This window comes from Bos mutus, chromosome 15 (genome assembly GCF_027580195.1).
Source record: "Bos mutus isolate GX-2022 chromosome 15, NWIPB_WYAK_1.1, whole genome shotgun sequence".
Lineage (NCBI taxonomy): Eukaryota > Metazoa > Chordata > Mammalia > Artiodactyla > Bovidae > Bos > Bos mutus.
This window is the reverse complement of record NC_091631.1, coordinates 1,632,264-1,652,323: the sequence shown is the minus strand read 5'-3', so window position 1 is coordinate 1,652,323 and position 20,060 is coordinate 1,632,264.

Here is a 20,060-nt window from a genome sequence, read left to right as displayed (position 1 = left end):
ACAATATTAATTCTTTCAAGAACACAAAATAACTTTCCATGTATTCATATCATCTTCAATTTCCTTCATCAGTGTTTTAAAGTTTTCAGAATATAAGTCTTTCCTTTCCTTAATTAAGTTTATTATTAGGTATTTTATTATTTTTGATCTGATTTTAAATGGGATTATTTAATTGTTTTGTCTTTCTCATGGTTTATTATCAATATATAGGAAAGTAACAAATACTACCTCCACTAAGGAACCTTATGAATTTACCTATTCACATCCTCTTATTAGTGTTTATTCAATCAGTAGTGCTCACAGTTGAACACAAATTTCTCTACTATTATATGTAAACAAAGTACCAGTATTCTCACTCTGCTCTCACTTGCATCCCGAAAGATAACATCTCCCCAAAGATTCATTCTCCTATTCTTGTCCCTCCTCCTACCCAGAAGAGTGTGATGGTAAGACAAAATGCCTCTACAGTTCTATCTGTGGTCCCCTTCAGCCATACCCTGGCTGTTTCAGCTCCAGATATCACAAAATTTCCCTTGCAGTCAGTCACTTCCATTGAAAGACTCCTTCATTAAAAGTTCTATTACCCATTCCCAGAGAGTCTACCACTGTTCATTTAAATTTAACTATATAGGTAATTTCTATATATATAGCGAGTCTTCAACAGTATGTGAACTGAGAACTTTCAGATGTTCAAGCTGGTTTTAGAAAAGGCACAGGAACCAGAGATCAAATTGCCAACATCTGCTGGATCATAGAAAAAACAAAAGAATTCCAGAAAAACATCTACTTCTGCTTTATTGACTATGCCAAAGCCTTTGACTGTGTGGATCACAACAAACTGTGGAAAATTCTGAAAGAGATGGGAATGCAGGCCACCTTGCCTGCCTCCTGAGAAATCTGTATGCAGCTCAAGAAGCAACAGTTGGAACTGGACATGGAACAACGGACTGGTTCCAAATCGGGAAAGGAGTATATCAAGGCTGTATATTATCACCCTGCTTATTTAACTTATATGCTTAGTACATCATGAGAAACACTGGGCCGGATGAAGCAAAAGCCTGAATCAAGATTGCCAGGAGAAATATCAATAACCTCAGATATGCAGATGACACCACCCTTATAGCAGAAAGTGAAGAGGAACTAAAGAGCCTCTTGATGAAAGTGAAACAGGAGAGTTAAAGCTGGCTTAAAACTCAACATTCAAAAAACTAAGATCATGGCATCTAGTCCCATCACTTCATGGCAAATAGATGGGGAAACAGTGGAAACAGTGACAGACTTTATTTTCCTTGTCTCCAAAATCACTGCAGATGGTGACTGCAGCCGTGAAATTAAAAGACGCTTGCTCCTTGGAAGAAAAGCTATGACCAACCTAGACAGCGTACTAAAAAAACAGAGCTATTACTTTGCCAACAAAGAGCCATCTAGTCAAAGCTATGGTTTTTCCAGTAGTCATGTATGAATGTAAGAGTTGGACCATAAAGAAAGCTGAACACCATTCATTGGAAGGACTGATACTGAAGCTGAAGCTCCAGTACTTTGGCCACCTGATGCAAAGACCCAACTAATTGGAAAAGACCTTGATGCTGGGAAAGATTGAAGGATGAGGAGAGGGGGACAACAGAGGACGCAATGGTTGGATGGTGTCACCAACTGAAAGGACATGAGTTTGAGCACGCTCCGGGAGATGGTGAAGGACAGGAAATCCTGCAGTGCTGCAGTCCGTGGGGCTGCACAGAGTCAGCCATGACTGCGTGACTGAACAACAACATAGATAAAGGGCTTCCCTGGAGGCTGGGGGTATAGAATCCGCCTGCTAATGCTGGAGACATGGGTTTGATCCCTGGGTAGGGAAGTTCCCCTGGGAGAATGAAACGGCACCCCACTTCAGTATTCTTGCCTGGGAAATCTCATGGACAAAGGAGCCTAGTGGGCTACAATCCAGGGAGTCACAAAAGAGTTGGATATGACTGAGCTACTAAACAACAACAACATACATAGATAAAATGTGCTACAAATTTTTTTGTTCACCACTATTTGCTCTTTTTTTTTTTCTGTTGCAATCTGAGGTTTCTGTTCCTATGTATTTGATATTTGGTTAGAATTCTCACTCTACTATTTTCTACATATGAGTGATATATGATATAACTAGTGATATAATTTCTGAAGTCTTCCAAATCCACAATATCTTTCTTTGACCCGTGGCAGACTGACACCCTGTGACCTCATGTTTTAGACTGACCAATTTTTTTTTTTCGTTTTTATGAGGAGGAAATTGAGGCTCAAAGAAAGAAGGTAACCTGTTTAGGTCATATTGCTATTAAGAAGTGGATGACTAGTAAAGGGGTTGGAAGGGAGAGAGAGTGACTAAAATAGGGATTAGCAGTCAAAGGTTAAGCTAGAGCTTAACCCAACTTCAAGTTGATGAAATGGCGAAGACGGCAAAGACATGGCTGGAGGCAAGGCTGGCATGAGTGTGCACCATGTCGGTACAGGGAAGCTCATGCACGTCTTCACACTCCACTTCATAGCCTGCTGTTTGCCCTAGGTCTTGGAGAGTGTGTGACTGATTCTCAAACTTTGGTGCACCTGAGGCTCGCTGATCATAAACCATAATAAGTAGTCTCTATGCTCTGTGTAGTTCCTCAGTACATTCTGCTTATATAACACAGAAGCTGGCAACCAGGCCAGATTAATCATTTCTCAGTTCAGGACACAGTTTGGTTAAGAAGCTCCATCCAAGATCAACTCGTAGGTGTCCTTGGTGCCTGTGTTCGGGAGGGATGTTGGATAGTAGGGGAACAAGGTATTCAACCATCCCGTTTACTCTTTTCTTCAGAGGCAAATCCAGTAACGGTCTTTTGGCTCCTAACCCAGAACAACTGGTGCAATCACCAACGTCTTCGCATGTCTTAAATGAGAAGAAGCTGAGAGAAACAAACAGCTGCGTCTTTCTTTGTGTGTCAAGCCTTCACTTAAGGTGCAATCCCTCTAAAAATCAGAGAGAAGGGGAGAGTATAGACAATGTGGGGAGAGAGAAAGCCTGGGTGATCCTGGCCCTGAGGACTGTAAGAATGCAGGACTCAGGGGAGGCATGGATTAATGTCACCCATATCCCCTTCACATCCACCCCTGTGCAAGGGGGCTTTAGGGGGCACTGGACCCCCAACCCTCTGGCTCTGTTGCTTTCTTCTTGAAGTTCCCAGTGTTCAAGACTCCTCCCCGCTCCTCTTAAAGCTTACATTCTGATGCAAGGAAACAATAACTAAACTAATAAAAAAAAATCATACTATACAGTGAAGTGCAGTATATTAAACATTGGCATAACAGGACAGAAGATGACAGAGGTGGAGAGAAGAATATTTTATAGGGGTGGTCAGGGAAGACGTCTTTGAAAACCTGGCATTTGACACAGCTCCAAAGAAAGACAGGAGAGAGTCAGGCATGCATGTACGTGGCGGGGGCGGGGGTGGGGTGGGGCGGGGGTGGATTCCAGATCACGGAAGCTCTCCAGGAAGTACCCAACATGTCCACTGGAGTAAAAAAAATAATAATAATAAGTCAACCTCCATGTATGTTTTTATCCAAAAAAAAAAAAAAGAAAGAAATTGAACTAACATTTAGTATATTAATTATAGAAGATATATATACATATATAATATAAATAATACATATGGGGTAGATGCTCAGTTAAAAATCATAGGGGTAGGAAATAAAAATTATAGCGATTACTACACTCCTTAAAGCCACCCGAAAGGCAAAGGATAGATTTTATCTATGTCTCTGTCTTCAGATTCCACCACTCTGGAATATACTAGATATCAACATTTCATGTATAGTTTTTTTTTTGTAATCTCTGTGTATATATTTTTATAGCCTCTACTTTAAAGCTCCTTTTTTTTTTTTTTTTTTAATATCAACTAGGCCTAAGCCTTGAAGACTAAGTGAAATTCGCTCAGTCATGTCCGACTCTTTGCGATCCCATGGACTATACAATACATGGAATTCTCCAGGCCAGAATACTGGAGTGGGTAGCCTTTCTGTTCTCCAGGGGATTTTTTCCAACCCAGGGATCGACAGGTCTCCCACATTTGCAGGCGGATTCTTTACCAGCTGAGCCACAAGGGAAGCCAAACAATATTGAAGTGCTTCTCCAGCAGATCTTCCAGGGCCAGGAATCGAGCCAGGGTCTCCTGTGTTGCAGGCAGATTCTTTTCAACTGAGCCATCAGCGAAGCCTTGAGGATGGGTCCCTAATAAATGAACAGATGAACAAATGGTTGGAAGGATGAAACAGTATGAGAAGAGATGATTTACTGGAACTGCATGCATTGAAATGCTGCAAAGGCAGCCTTGGCACCATAAAAGACTTTGGGTGTTGGCATCTGACAGGAATTAAAATCATCCAAGGATCGCCCTCGGGCAATTTATTCACTTTGTTCCCTAATCTGTGAAATAGGAAATGGGTGAAAGTGAAAGATGATGAATTGAGACAACCCTGTAGAAAAGGCCAAAACACAGAGTCTGGCACTGAGAGGACAGTTCCTATCTTTCATCTCACTCTCCTCTCTTCAACCCCACCGCCAAGCAGCCCGCTCCACGCTGTCAGTGCGGGGAAACAGCTGCTAAGACAATGAGAGGTGGCTTGCAGGCTTTGCTCCCATGTTGCTTTTACCAAATAGACAAGGACCCAGAGTGATGAAAACACAAGTTTGACAGAGACAGGTGAGCTGAGCCTTAGTTAACTGAGCGGAAGGTAAGTTGAGGGGGCGGGGGGGAAAGCTGAGCCAACATGAGCTAGTGCAACCTTGGGCTAACAGTGGTACTCTCGGGGAGGACGCGACACAGCGTCTGTCACCTCCACCTCGCCGTTCCCTGACACAACTGCAGCACCCTAAAGGTGTGGGAGACTGTAGGGAGAAATATCAATAACCTCAGACACGCAGATGACACCACCCTTAGGGCAGAAAGCAAAGAGGAACTAAAGAGCCTCTTGATACAAGTGAAAGAGGAGAGTGGAAAAGCTGGCTTAAAATTCAACATTCAAAAAACTAAGATCATGGCATCTGGTCCCATCACTTCATGGCAAATAGATGGGGAAACAATGGAAACAGTGAAAGACTTTATTTTGGGGGGCTCCAAAATCACTGCAGATGGTGACTGCAGCCGTGTAACTGAAAGACGCTTGCTCCTTGGAAGAAAAGCTATGACCAACCTAAACAGCTTATTGAAAAGCAGAGATATTATTCTGCCAACAAAGGTACGTCCAGTCAAGGCTATGGTTTTTCCAGTAGTCATGTATGGATGTGAGAGTTGGACTATAAAGAAAGCTGAGCACCAAGGAATCGGTGCTTTTGTACTGTGGTGTTGGAGAAGACTCTTGAGAGTCCCTTAAACTTCAAAGAGATATAACCAGTCCATCCTAAAGTAAATCAGTGCTGAATATTCATTGGAAAGACTGATGCTGAAGCTGAAACTCCAATGCTTTGGCCACCTGATGCGAAGAGCTGACTCTTTGGAAAAGACCCTGATGCTGGGAAAGATTGAAGGCAGGAGAAGGGGACGTCAGAGGATGAGATGGTTGGATGGCATCACCGACTGGATGGGCATGAGTTTGAGGAAACTCCAGGCGTTGGTGATGGACAGGGAGGCCTGGTGTGCTGCAGTCCGTGAGGTGGCAAAGTGTCGGACACGACTGAGCGACTGAACTGACCCAAGTCGTGGGGCAGAGCACGGAAGCCTGGCGAGCCACCCCGAGCTGCCATTGGCCGTCGTGACTGTCAGTCCGCGCTCAGCTCCGCTTGCCCCGCCTCCTTGCCCCGCCCCGTCTTCCCGGATCTTGATCTGCGTCCTCCCGGATCTTGATCTGCGTCCTCCCGGATCTTGATCTCCGTCTGCGAACAGTCTGCGGGTGTCCATCCGCCGGGAAGCAGCTTTATCCGCCGCGAATACTCGCTTGGCTTGCGCGAGTGCCGGCGCCGGGAGGGGTGGGGGCCGGGAAGGGGCTGCCCGCGCAGACCTCGGTCACAGGCCCCGTGCGGGAGGGTCCCGGAGGGACAGGTTGGGGCAGCAGGAAGAGAGACGGAAGGGAAGCAGTCCGGGAGGTGCTGGGGTGGGCCGGGAAGCTGATTAGAACCGCAGCAGGGGAGCGCCAAGGTCACGTGCCAGCTGCCTTGCGTGCCTAGGGAGTCAGCCTGGCTCTGCTGGTAGCTGTGTGCCTGCAGGCCAGTTGCTTGATGTCGCTGGACGTAGTTTTCTTTTGAAATGGGGATGACTGAAGTTGCTCCCTGGGGTGTTATGGGGATGAAATCAGTTAATGTTTGTGAAGTCCTTAGTTTTCGTTCAGTGAAAACGGATGGTCGCCAGCGGCATTGGCATCACCTTTTGAGAAATGCAGGTCACCCCACCTGGCCACACTCCAGCCTTATGGCCTCGGGAGCTCACAGGAGCTCAGAAATGTGTTTCAACAAGATCACTACAGGATCCCCACGAAGTGCTGGTCTGAGCTCCTCAGGCAGATCTGTTGATGCCTCTACTGGTTAAATGATGCAGATTACCGAGCCTCACTTGGTGAATCTACGCTGAAACTGAGTCCCAGAATCTGTGGTTTATTAAAAGCTACTCATGTGATTGAGTTTGAAAGCAAATGGTTGGAGAATCACAAATGAATAGATCGTTTTAATTCACATATAGGGAATCAAGACACCCGCCCTCCATCCCACCCCCACCCCCGCACCCCAAAATGCAACCGGAGCTTGCCTAAGGTCTCCGTTCAGGGTCCTAAGAAACTGTGAAGCTCTAAGGTTAAACTCCGCCCCGACACACCTCCGCCTCTGCCCCAACTAGTCCAGTGGCCTCAAAGTATCTTGTTTCCTAATCTGTGAAATGGGAGCAAAAGTCACACCTAGCTCAAGGGGTGACTGTGAAGATCAAATATGACCCAGAAAAGTCCCCTCTGGGAATATGGATTGGACGGAAGTGTTCATCCATGTCTGGCCCCAGAGCCTGCAATTCCTGCAGGGGCCTGGGACCCTGCAATTCACTTGATAAAATAAGCCTCCTTGGAAACTCAAGTCAGCAAGTGAGGGGCTTTGGGGAGATATCCAGGCCTCTTAGTTTGGCCTGAGTCTGGTCCAGCCCAGTTCTGAGCCATCCCCAGAACCGAGACAGGAGCTCAGAGGATGGTTTCCAAGTCCCATTGTGCCTGCGAGGATGCATGAATAAAACCATCCAGCTCACACTGCCTCTTGGCTCCAGGCAATGGCTCCAGGCAGTGTCACCTCCATAGTTCTTTTCCTGGTGAGGAAAAACTCCCTGCTTGCTGGAAACCTCCTTGGAGCATCTGGTGTCCTGCAAGGGAGGGCTTTGCCGCCCCCCAAGTGTATTGTCTTCCTAGGGCAGGATGGACCAGGGGTCTCTGTAGGCAGTTTAGCTGCCAGGCCTTCAGGGCTGACCCTATGGTGCTGCTAGAAATATAGAGCCCCCACCCACCTCCTCTTTGGAGGGAGGTTCAAGAGGGGACAGGGTTGGAGGGAGGTTCAAGAGGGAGGGGACATATGTATACCTCTGACTGATTCATGTTGACGTAGGGCAGAAAGCAGCATTGTAAAGCAATTATCCTCCAGTTAAAAATAAATTGTAAATGTTAAAGTAAAAAAATAAATTGAAATAGATTCACAGACGTAGAAAACAAACTCACAGTTACCAAAGGGGATGCATAAATGCTCAGTCATGTCTGACTCTTTCCTCTTCCAGGGGGTCTTCCGATCCAGGGATGGAGCCTCGGCTCCCGTGTCTCCTGCATGGCTGGTGGATTCTTTACCTGCTGAGCCATCAGGACACCCCTACCAAAGGGGGTGGTGGGGGATAAACTAGAAGTTTGGGACTAACATATACATACTACTACTATACATAAAATAGGTAAAGCACAAGGACCTACTGTATAGCACAGGGAACTAGACTCAGTATCTTGTAATAACCTATGATGGGAAAGAATCTGAAAAAATATATATATATATATATATATATGTATAACTGAACCATTTTGCTCTACACTTGAAACTAGCACAACATAGTCACATAATTTGGGAAGATCCCCTGGAGAAGGACATGGCAACCCATCCCAGTATTCTCGCCTGAAGAATCCCATGGACAGAGAAGCCCAGCAGGCTACAGTCCATGGACTCACAAGAGTCGCACACGACTTAGCGACTAAACCACCACATTCACGTAACTGTGAATTAATTATGCTTCAATTAAAAAATTAAAAGTAAAAAAAATTTTTTTTAAGAATAAAAGGGAGGGGACAGCTTCTAAGTTGAACTGTGGTGGGCCCACTGTAAACTTATGGGCGAGGAGGAGGAGACCATCCCACTGGGCTCTGGCATATTCCAGGACCAGCTCTGGAATAGGATGTCCAGGCCTTCAACCCCGATTCTTCCCCAGAGGCCAGATCTCCAGCCCTTCATTCTGTGTTGTCTTTGTACATCTGATGACAGTTTTCCCTGTTCAGTTCAGTTCAGTCACTCAGTCGTGTCAGACTCTTTGCAACCCCATGAACCGCAGCAGGCCAGGCCTCCCTGTCCATCACCAACTCCTGGAGTCCACCCAAACTCATGTCCATTGAGTCAGTGATGCCATCCAACCACCTCATCCCCTGTCGTCCCTTTCTCCTCCTGCCTTCAATCTTTCCCAGCCTCAGGGTGTCCCCCATAAAACCCCTGTTCATCCCTCATCCATCAAGTTTGAATCTAAATCAACGTTTCTCTCTCTCTCCTTCTTAACTTCTCCCTTTCTCTCTTTCTCTCACATATTCTCCTCAGGTAGAGGAAAGGTGTCTTCTTGGCTCCTAGAACATGTTGTTTTTAACTCTAAATACAGAAATCAGCCCATGCTGTTAGGACTATTGAATGTGGGTGGAGCTTCCCAGGTGGTGCTAGTGGTAAAGAACTGTGCCTGCCAGTGCAGGAGACATAAGAGACACAGGTTCGATCCCTGGGTCAGGGAGATCCCCTGGAGAAGGAAATGGCAACCCATTCCAGTATTCTTGCCTGGGAACCCCATTGACAGGGGAGTTTGGCAGGCTACAGTCCACAGGGTCACAAAAAGCTGGACATGACTGAAGTGACTGAACGTCATGCATGGAGTAGAGACATCTTTGAAGGTGTGAGCAGTCTTTACCTCATTATGGGTTTGGTGGTGGTGGTTTAGTTGCCAAGTCGTCTCCGATTCTTACGACCCCAAGGACTGTAGCCTGCCAGACTCCTCTGTCTGTGAGATTCTCCAGGCAAGAATACTGGAGTGGGTTGCCATTTCCTTCTCCAGGGGATGTTCCCGACCCAGGAATTGAACCCAGGTCTCGTGTACTGCAGGCAGATTCTTTACCAACTGAGCTACAAGGGAAGCCCCATTATAGGTTTAACAACAATTAAATAACCCAACCACCTGTGACTTGGTGGTGGTGGTTTATTAAGAGGTGGAGTCGCTAAATCGTCTCCGATTCTTGTGACCCCTATGGACAGAGGAGCCTGGCAGGCTACAGTCCATGGGATTCTCCAGGCAAGAATATTGGAGTGGATTGCCATTTCCTTCTCTAGGGGATCTTCCCAACCCAGGAATCAAACCCGGGTCTCCTGCATTGTAGGCGGATTCTTAACCAACTGAGCTACAAGGGAAGACTTGGCTAGATGTATTCTTGCTCCATTTATAATGAAATGCAGATGACTTACTGCATATGGCCAACAAGGTGTTTAGTCCAAGGGACTATGCAGTGTGTGGTCCTATCAAAGGTAAACACTCTGTCTTCAGGGATGTCAGACAGTTTCAACAACATCCTATCCGCAGAAGCTGAAAGTGAAGTCTCGGTGGCTCAGCAGATTCCTCGAGCACTCCCTGACCATCACAGCTGCCAGGTTGTGGTGGGTTTGCATTGAGCTCGAAGGGCACAGCTTCAAGAGGAGAAGCAATGCTGCAGCTCTGCCATGGACCTAGAGGTCCTGATTCAGCCAACTCTGTTAGTTTTTTAATGAGGGTCAGTGTAAGGTTGAAATGGAAGACCGCCTCCTAAATGGCATCAGGCCAACAATTCCAAACATATGGTTCAGTTGCTATTCCAGTGACCAGTAAACAGAGAATAAAGCATCAGCAGGTAGCTCAAGAAACCAACATGCTTTGGGATTGGCAGGAACCATGTTGGGATGCCATTGGGATGCCATTACAAATGGGCAAAAGTCCATTGGGAGGTAAAAATACAAATGTCACCTAAGAAGCAGGGGGACCTGGGGAAACAAGCCAGGCTTTTTTTTTTTTTTTTTTCTTCTGCCAAGCTGTCTTCCTTTCAATTATTTTTTCCTTTGCCTTTTCATGTCCAACTCTTTGCGACCCCATGGATTGCAGCATGCCAGGCTTCCCTGTCCTTCACCAACTCCTAGAGCTTTCTCAAACGCATGTCCATCAAGTCAGCAATGCCATCCAACCATCTCATCCTTTGTCGTCCCCTTCTCCTCCTGCCCTCAATCTTTCCCAGCATCAGGGTCTTTTCCAATGAGTCAACTCTTCGCATGAGGTGGCCAAAGTACTGGAGTTTCAGCTTTAGCATCATTCCTTCCAAAGAAATCCCAGGGCTGATCTCCTTCAGAATGGACTGGTTGGATCTCCTTGCAGTCCAAGGGACTCTCAAGAGTCTTCTCCAACACCACAGTTCAAAAGCATCAATTCTTTGGCGCTCAGCTTTCTTTATAGTCCAACTCTCACATCCATACATGACCACTGGAAAAAACATAACCTGGACTAGACGGACCTTTGTTGGCAAAGTAATGTCTCTGCTTTGTAATATCCTGGTTGGTCATAGCTTTTCTTCCAAGAGCAAGTGTCTTTTAATTTCATGGCTGCATGTCGAGGCTGGCTCAACAAGCCACGGTTTCCCGAAAGTGCAATACAGAGAAAGAATTAGAAAGACACAATAATTGAAAGCAAGGATCAGGAGACCAACACCATTCCTAGGTGAAGGTGCCCAAACTGATCAAGTCAGCTTTACTACATGTTTTCAGGCAGGGGAGTCCGTGCAAGTGAGAACGTGCTCTCAGAAGCATATAGAGCCACAAGGCTGTTAAGATAGGATAGGAATGTAACATAAAGATGAACTAAGAAAGATTTACTTGTACTAATGATTTAAGTTGCTGTCTCAATAACAAAGTTCCAGATGCGAAAAACATTTGACTCAGAGACGCCCGGTCATGGAATAGTCTGATGATGGCTTTCCACCTCCAGGCACACATCCTGCTTTCAAGATGTTTTTCTGTTCCCTTTGGGCTTAATCCAAGGGTCCTATGTCTTGAGGTGTCTGGTCAGCAAGGTTGATAATGCTTTCACAAGCCTTTTCTGGGGTCTGCTTTTTCTGTCTGGTACTTGCTTCCTACATCTCCCCCTTTTTGTTTTTCAGCAAGTGAAATAATTGTAAGAAAGGCTAATTGTTGTTGGTGACATTATTGTCATCTTGCTGTTCTTCTCCAGACTACACAGAAGCAAAAGAAAACGATTAAAATTATAGCACAGGTTAACATAATTCCATGTCCATAGGCCTTGATCTGTTTAAGAGGATTTAGAGAGGATATACCATCGGCAATAGTATCAAGTAAATTAGATCCAGAAATCATATCTAACTTTTTATTAAAAGTTTCTAATATATCATGTTGTAAATCTTGAATATCTAGAGAAATATTTCCTTGATTTAATAAATGTTGTTTGATCTTGTCCTAATTAAACCATGACCAATTGTATTCATGTGCTCTAAAACAAAAAGAGGTGTAATTCCAATCACGTTTTAATCTCAGTTGCTTTTGTAAACTAACCATTTGATCTCTGAATAGTATTACTGTCTGCTGGAGATCAGCCACCTGAGAAGCTAATTTGCCATCTGTTTTTTGTTGAGTGGACTATAAAATGTCAGCATCCTTATGCCATTCTTGTACAAACTGCACTGTTTGAACAGATTGATGTAAACCTACTCCAGCCACTGCTGCAGTGGTAGTGATAGCTATGCTAATGCCTAAAATAGCAGCGATATGCATTCCAATGACTCTTTCAGCATGTTTTAAACCTTTAATAATTTCTTCAAGGGCATACAGTGTAGGACTTTCTTGCCAAGATCTTTGCAAATCTACTGGTATCCAAATGCCCACTCTAGCTTTAAGAATATAAATACTCTGCCAACTGTCATTGAATGGGATAGTATTACTTAAACATGTGTAAAAGGAACACTGTAAACAATCTATAAGCCCTGTATTTTTATCATAATTAGCTGGACAGACCATGAATACAAAAGGAAGTCTAACACAAGCTTGCATATTATGAGTAGAGTTTTTGTAAAAATAAAAGTTGCTTTAGGGTCCAGTGGTTTGGGCTTAGCGCTTTCACTGCTGTGGTCAGGGCTCAATCCCCAGTTGGAGAACTAAGATCCTGCAAGCCATGTGGTGTGGCCCCCTGCCCACCCCCCAAAAAGAGACACTTCATAACTGGCATATACAGGACTCCTGCTGAAGCATCCCTGAAAATATAGCATAAACTAATAATAAAAATGATTTATATACAAGGTTAATGAAATGTTTACTGCCTAAAGGACATTGTCTATCCTGGGTACATGTTAAATATTGTTGAATTAATGGATGCATTTCAAGATATTTCCAGTATTTATACTTTCTGGAGATCTGAGTTTCCATCTAGTATCATTTTCCTTCAGCCTAAAGAAATTCTTTCAGCATTTTGTGTACTGAGCCCTGAGACTTTCTTTTTTCCCTAAATCTTTTTCCTCTCCATTTTTCAAATTCCATGATTTTGTTGGTCGATTTTCAAATGCACTGTTTTTTTCTGTCATTTTCATTTTGCTGTTTGTCCAGTGAAACTTTTTTAAAATGTTATTTTATTTTTGGCTTCGCTGGGTCTTAGTTGTTGTATGGCAGGCTTTCTCTAGACTCGGCTGTGTTGCTCAGGCTTCTCGTTGTGACGGCTTCTCCTGGTGCAGAGCGTGGGCTCAGTAGTTGCGGCTCATGGGCTCAGCTGCTCTGCAGCATGTGGAATCCTCCCAGAGCAGGAATCAGACCTGTGTCCCCTGTGTTGGCAGGCAGGCTCTCATCCACTGTGCCACCAGGGAAGTCCTGTCCAGTAAATTGTTTAATTTTAGATAGTATATTTTTCAATTGTAGGATATCTGTTGGGTTTTTTTCTGAATTTTTTAAAAATTGTGGTAAGATATTTATAACATAAAATTTACCATCTCAGTCATTTTTGTGAACCTAGCCACAGTTTCGTGGTGTTAAGTACATTCACTCTGCTGTGTAACCATCACCACTATCCATCTTCAGAAAAACCTGACATCTCAAACTGAATTCTATGCCACTCCACAATAACTTCTCATTCCCCTGGAAGTCACGATTCTTTCTATTCTCTATAAATGTGACTATTCTAAGTACATTTAAGTGGAATCCTGTAATATTTGTCCTTTTCTGTCTGGCTTATTTCACTTAGAATAATGTCTTCACGGTTCACTGATACTGTCACATGTGTCCGAATTTTCTCCCCTTTTTTATTATTATTTTAAAAATACTTACTTATTTGCATCAGGTCTTACTTGCAGCATAAGGGATCTAGTTTCCCGACCAGGGAACGAACCTGGGTCCCCTGCATTGGGAGCTTGGAGTCTTAGCCACTGGACAACTGAGAAAGTCCCTTTTCTTCCCTTACAAGACTGAATAATTTTCCATTGTATGTATCTAGCCCTACTGGAGAAGGCAATGGCACCCCACGCCAGTGCTCTTGCCTGGAAAATCCCATGGACAGAGAAGCCTGGTAGGCTGCAGTCCATGGGGTCGCAAAGAGTCTGACACGACTGAGTGACTTCACTTTCACTTTTCACTTTCATGCACTGGAGAAGGAAATGGCAACCCACTCCACTGTTCTTGCCTGGAGAATCCCAGGGACGGCGGAGCCTGGTGGGCTGCCATCTGTGGGGTTGCACAGAGTTGGACACGACTGAAGTGACTTAGCAGCAGCAGTTAGCAGGGTCATTTAAAATATATTCAGTCTATCGACCATTCCATGCCTCAAGAGTTTTCAAAGCCATAGGTATTTTCCAGATCTCATTATGAATAGGATGGTGAACTAGATGTGGAATGGGAGGGGCAAATCCTACCCCATTCCAAACCAAAGATCCATTACCAAATGTACTGAGTCCCACTGTGCTATATCCAAGGACTGGGGATTTTGGTGTCTTTTAATTTTGGAGTCCCTCTGGGTCCCCAATCAATTATGGGACCTTCAGTAGTATTGATCAATAAATGGCCTTCCACTCCTTTACAATAATTCCATTGCATCCAATCTTCCTTTTCTAAAAACATAAGAGCAGTTGAAAGAAAAAAGGAAGTCTTATCATCTTTAGTAGATTTAACAACAGATAAACATTTTTGATAATCTGTTTTTAAACAGATCTCTCCACGCCTAGAGAATCCCATGGACAGAGGAGCCTGGTAGGCTGCTGTCCATGGGGTCGCACAGAGTCGGACATGATGGAAGCTATTTAGCATGCATGCATGCTTTGGAGAAGGAAATGGCAACCCACTCCGGTATTCCTGCCTGGAGAATCCCAGGGACAGAGGAGCCTGGTGGGCTGCCATCTATGGGATCACACAGAGTCAGACCCAACCGAAGCGACTTAGCAGCAGCAGCTCCATATCCAATGCAAATAGGGGTATTTTCAGACCCAATGGTGTAATTGTTTAATATATATTCTTCTTCTTCTGGTTTATCTGGGAGACTTTGATCATAGGGGCCAGGAAGCCAAGCTGAGTCATTCACAAAAATGGGAACTGTTGAATCTTCCCATGTCTAACACTGCGCTCCCTGATGTAGCTGGGAGCAGGTCATAGACAGATTGTTTTGGGGGGCCTGGGCTGTAAACACAAAAGGAACAGTCTTCCAAGCACTCAGATTGTTTTGGGGGCCTCAAGCCAGGCCCCACATTACATTTCGGGAATGTCCCATCTTTATGATATTTAGATGTGTATTGATTTGCCCATTGATTTTCTTTTTTGCGTTTTGGACATAAGCGTGGAGTCTCATTTTCTTGTTTAGCATTTTTTAAATCTTTTTTCTTTCCAATCTCTCTTAATACGTCCAATTTTTCCACATTGATGGCACAGAGTGTCATTTCCTCTTTTCCCTTTAGATAATGCTGGAGCCAATAATTGCATTTTATATGGCTCCAACCCACTACCATGACAAGCCTTTAAATATTCCTTCAAAAGCAGCACCGTGAGTTTTAGTGGCTGAATAGCCTTTTGACATTCTGAATTGGCATTATCATAAGCAAGAATCTATAATAACAAATCTCTCAGTCCTGGCTGAGAAATAGTTTGGGTCAAATTTTGACGTAATAGTGCAATGAAGTCTACATATGTCTCTCCATTAGATTGTTTGAGTAAATGATGGAGTAGCCTGTCCTGGAGGATTGACTTTTTACCATGCTTTTAAGCATATCATTCCTACTTGCTGAGTACTTGATCATCACTCACTTGATGAGTACTTGATCATCAAATTGTAACTGGGCTTGAACTCCAAAATATGCACCAGATCCCATCAATTGTTCTAAAGAAATGTTAACGGGAGGATTAGTGGCTGCATTACTATGAGCTTGCTAACTAGCCTCATCTTGCCACCAGTCCTAAATTGTAAAAATTCCCAAGTAGTTAAACAAGTCCTAGCAACCGTCTCCCTCCCAATCATGAGGGATCAATCTTTCTGCCTGTGACAAACCTTGAATCATCCCCATAGTATAAGGAGAATTAGTTCCATATCGAGTACAAGCCTGTTTGATCTCTTCAATAGTTTTGAAAGATAAAGGGTTATAAATTTAATCCTCCATTTGGGAATTGAGGTCCGGGTGGAACCTGTATCACTATTACAGGAAGAGCTAACGCATTTTCATCACCTTGTGACTGAGCCACACGAACTCCCCTATGAAAGGGAGAGATGGTGTTGGGAATGGTTACTTGTGGCTTTAACATAAAACCATCTTCCCAAGGAGTCTCGGATCAAAAGTAGAAGGCTCACCCAGGGGGGGCAGACGGAGGAGCTGTTCTAGCAAACAAAATTTGTTCATTACTTTTATAACATTTCCCTTTAAAAATTTTTGCTTTTAAAGGTTTTTTCCTCCTCCTCTGAGTCACTATTGTCATATATATGTAACTCTTCTTCTAACTCCGCCTCTATTCACTCGAGAAGCGGAATCATCAATCAGACTCCAAAACCTCCGATTATAGTGTACCCAAAGCCGTGCTAATGAAATTTCCTAAAGACCGCACTGACAAGGCTATTTGTCTCTACTTTGATAAGCTCCGTGCAAGCAACGCATTACTTCTTGCCATTCTTTATACCTTAAAGTTCCTCTAGCCAGATCAAGCCAATAGCAATGTTTTTCATTAGCAGAAAATACAGTCTTTAAAAGCAGACTGAGAGACTTGTACTCCTGAGCTTTTCAACAAAGTCTTTAAGACTTGCATATATTCTGCATGCTTAGAAGGATTTTGCCCCTTTGTTACCCTGATTGACAAATCCACGGGGGTGTACTTACCAAGTACTTGCATTGTCCACCACGCCGGCCGGATTTCCCTGCGTTCTCCGCCGCTCCGCTCGGAGCTGAGCCTCCTAGGCTGGTTTCGCTTTCAGGTTCCTGTTCCCATGCCACTTGTCGAGTCCGGCTCAACAAGCCAGGGTTTTCAGAAAGCACAAAACAGCGAAAGAATGAGAAAGACACAAGAACTGAAAGCGAGGATCAGGAGACCAACACCGCTCCCAGGTGAAAGTGCCCAAACCGATCAGGTCAGCTTTATTACATGTTTTCAGGCAGGGGAGTCCGTGCAAGGGAAAACGCTTTCTCAGAAGCATATGGAGCCACAAGGCTGTTAAGACAGGATAGGAATGTAACATAAAGATGAACTAAGAAAGATTTACTTGTACTAATGATTTAAGTTGTTGTCTCAATAACAAAGTTCCAGATGCGAAAAACATTTGACTCAGAGATGCCCGGTCATGGAATAGTCTGATGATGGCTTTCCACCTCCAGGCACACATCCTGCTTTCAAGATGTTTTTCTGTTCCCTCTGGGCTTAATCCAAGAGTCCTATGTCTTGAGGTGTCTGGTCAGCAAGGTTGATAATGCTTTCACAAGCCTTTCCTGGGGTCTGCTTTTTCTCTCTTGTACTTGCTTCCTACAGTGGCAGTCACCATCTGCAGTGATTTTGGAGCGCAAAAAAAATAAAGTCAGCCACTGTTTCCACTGTTTCCCCATCTATTTGCCATGAAGTGATGGGACCTGATGCCATGATTTTAGTTTTCTGAATGTTGAGTTTTAAGCCAACTTTTTCACTCTCCTCCTTTACTTTCATCAAGAGGCTCTTTAGTTCTTCTTCACTTCCCTGGTGACTCAGACAGTAAAGCGTCTGCCTACAATGTGGGAGACCTGGCTTCAGTCCCTGGGTCGGGAAGATCCCCTGGAGAAGGAAATGGCAACCCACTCCAGTCCTCTTGCCTGGAGAATCCCATGGATGGAGGAGCCTGGTGGGCTACAGTCCATGGAGTCACAAAGAGTCGGACACGACTAAGTGACTTCACTTTCACTCTTTGCCATAAGGGGGGGGGGGTCATGTGTGTATCTGAGGTTATTGATATTTCTCCTTGCAATCTTGATTCCAGCTTGTGCTTCATCCAGCCCAGCGTTTCACATGATGTACTGCATATAAGTTAAATAAGCAGGGTGACAATATACAGCCTTGACTTACTCCTTTCCCAAATTTGAACAGTCTGTTGTTCCGTGTCCAGTTCTAACTGTTGCTTTGTGACATGCATACAGATTTCTCAGGAGCCAGATAAGGTGGTCTGGTATCCCCATCACTTGAAGAATTTTCCATAGTTTGTTGTGACACACAGCCAAATGCTTTGGTGGAGTCAATAAAGCAGAAGTAGATGTTTTTCTGGAACTCTCTTGCTTTTTTGATGATCCAGTGGATTTTGGCAATTTGACCTCTGGTTCCTCTGCCTCTTTTAAATCCAGCTTGAACATCTGGAATTTCACAGCTCATGTACTGTTGAAACCTGGCTTGGAGAATTTTGAGCATTACTTTGCTAGTGTGTGAGATGAGTGCAATTGTGTGGTAGTTTGAACATTCTTTGGCATTGCCTTTCTTTGGGATTGGAATGAAAACTGACCTTTTCCATCCTGTGGCCACTGCTGAGTTTTCCAAATTTGCTGGCATATTGAGTGCAGCACTTTCACAGAATCATCTTTTAGGATGTGAAGGAGCTCAACTAGAATGCCATCACCTCCCCTAGCTTTGTTCGTAGAGATGCTTCCTAAGACCCACTTGAGTTCGCATCCCAGGATGTCTGGCTCTAGGTAGGTTGATCACACCACCATGGTTATCTGGTACAGTTCTTCTGTGTATTCTTGCCACCTCTTCTTAATATTGTCTGTTTCTGTTAGGTCCATACCATTTCTGTCCTTTATTGTGCCCATCTTTGCATGAAATGTTCCCTTCGTATCTCTAATTTTTTTGAAGAGATCTCTAGTCTTTCCTATTCTGTTGTTTTCCTGTTTCTTTGCATTGATCACCGAGGAAGTCTTTCTTATCTTTTCTTTCTATTCTTCGGAACTTTGCATTCAAATGGGTACATCTTTCTTTTTCTCCTTTGCTTTTCACTTCTCTTCTTTTCACAGCTATTTGTAAGGCCTCCTCAGACAACCATTTTGCCTTTTTGCATTTCTTTTTCTTGGGGATGGTCTTTATCCCTGCCTCCTGTACAATGTCACGAACCTCTGTCCATAGTTCTTCAGGCACCTGTCTTTCAGATCTAATCCCTTGAATCTATTTCTCACTTCCACTGTATAATCATAAGGAATTTGATTTAGGTCATACTTGAATGGTCTAGTGGTTTTCCCTACTTTCTTCAATTTAAGTCAGAATTTGGCAATAAGGCATTCATGATCTGAGCAACAGACAGGTCCCGGTCTTGTTTTTGCTGACTGTATAGAGCTTCTCCATCTTTGGCTGCAAAGAACAGAATCAATTTGATTTTGGTATTGACCATCTGGTGATGTCCATGTGTAGAATCTTCTCTTGTACTGTTGGAAGAGGGTGTTTGCTATGACCAGTGCCTTCTCTTGGCAAAACTGTTAGCCTTTGCCCTACTTCTTTTTGAAGGTCACAAACAAAACCTTGGGTGCACCAGGACCCAGGAGAAAGGAGCAGTGACCCCACAAGAGACTGACCCAGACTTGCTAGTGAGTGTCCAGGAGTCTCCAGCGGAGGCGTGGGTCAGCAGTGGCCTGCTACAGGGTCGGGGGCACTGAGTGCAGCAGTGTACGCATGAGACCTTTTGAAGGAGGTAGCCATTTTCTTCATTGCCTCCACCATAGTTTGGTCTCAGGTCAAACAACAGGGAGGAAACACAGCCCCATCCATCAGTAGAAAATTGAATTAAAGAGTTACTGATTATTATATATGAAACAGATCTCCAGTCCAGATTTGATGCATGAGACAGGGTTCTCAGGGCTGGTGCACTGGGATGACCCTGAGGGATGGGATGGGGAGCGAGGTGGTGGTGGAGGGGGTGGGTTCAGGATGGGGAACACATGTACACTCATGGCTGATTCATGTCAATGTATGGCAAAACCACTACAATATTGTAAAGTAATTAACCTACAATTAAAATAAATTAATTAATTAAAAAAATATTTACTGAGCATGGCCCCGCCATCAGAACAAGACCCACTTTCCCCCTGTCTCTCCCATCAGGAAGCTTCCATAAGCCTCTTATCCTTTGCCTTTTCACTGCATCTCAAATGCTCTTAGTTAATGGCCAAAGTCATTACCGTCATCCAGTTGAATCTTCTCGGTCTTTACGTCTCTGTTCTTCTTCCACTTTAGTCTGTTACTGCTTGCCATGGGCAGTTCCATGCCCCTTCCTGAGCCTCCCTGGGTGTTCACTATCACGTACTGAATGTGAATTCTTTCA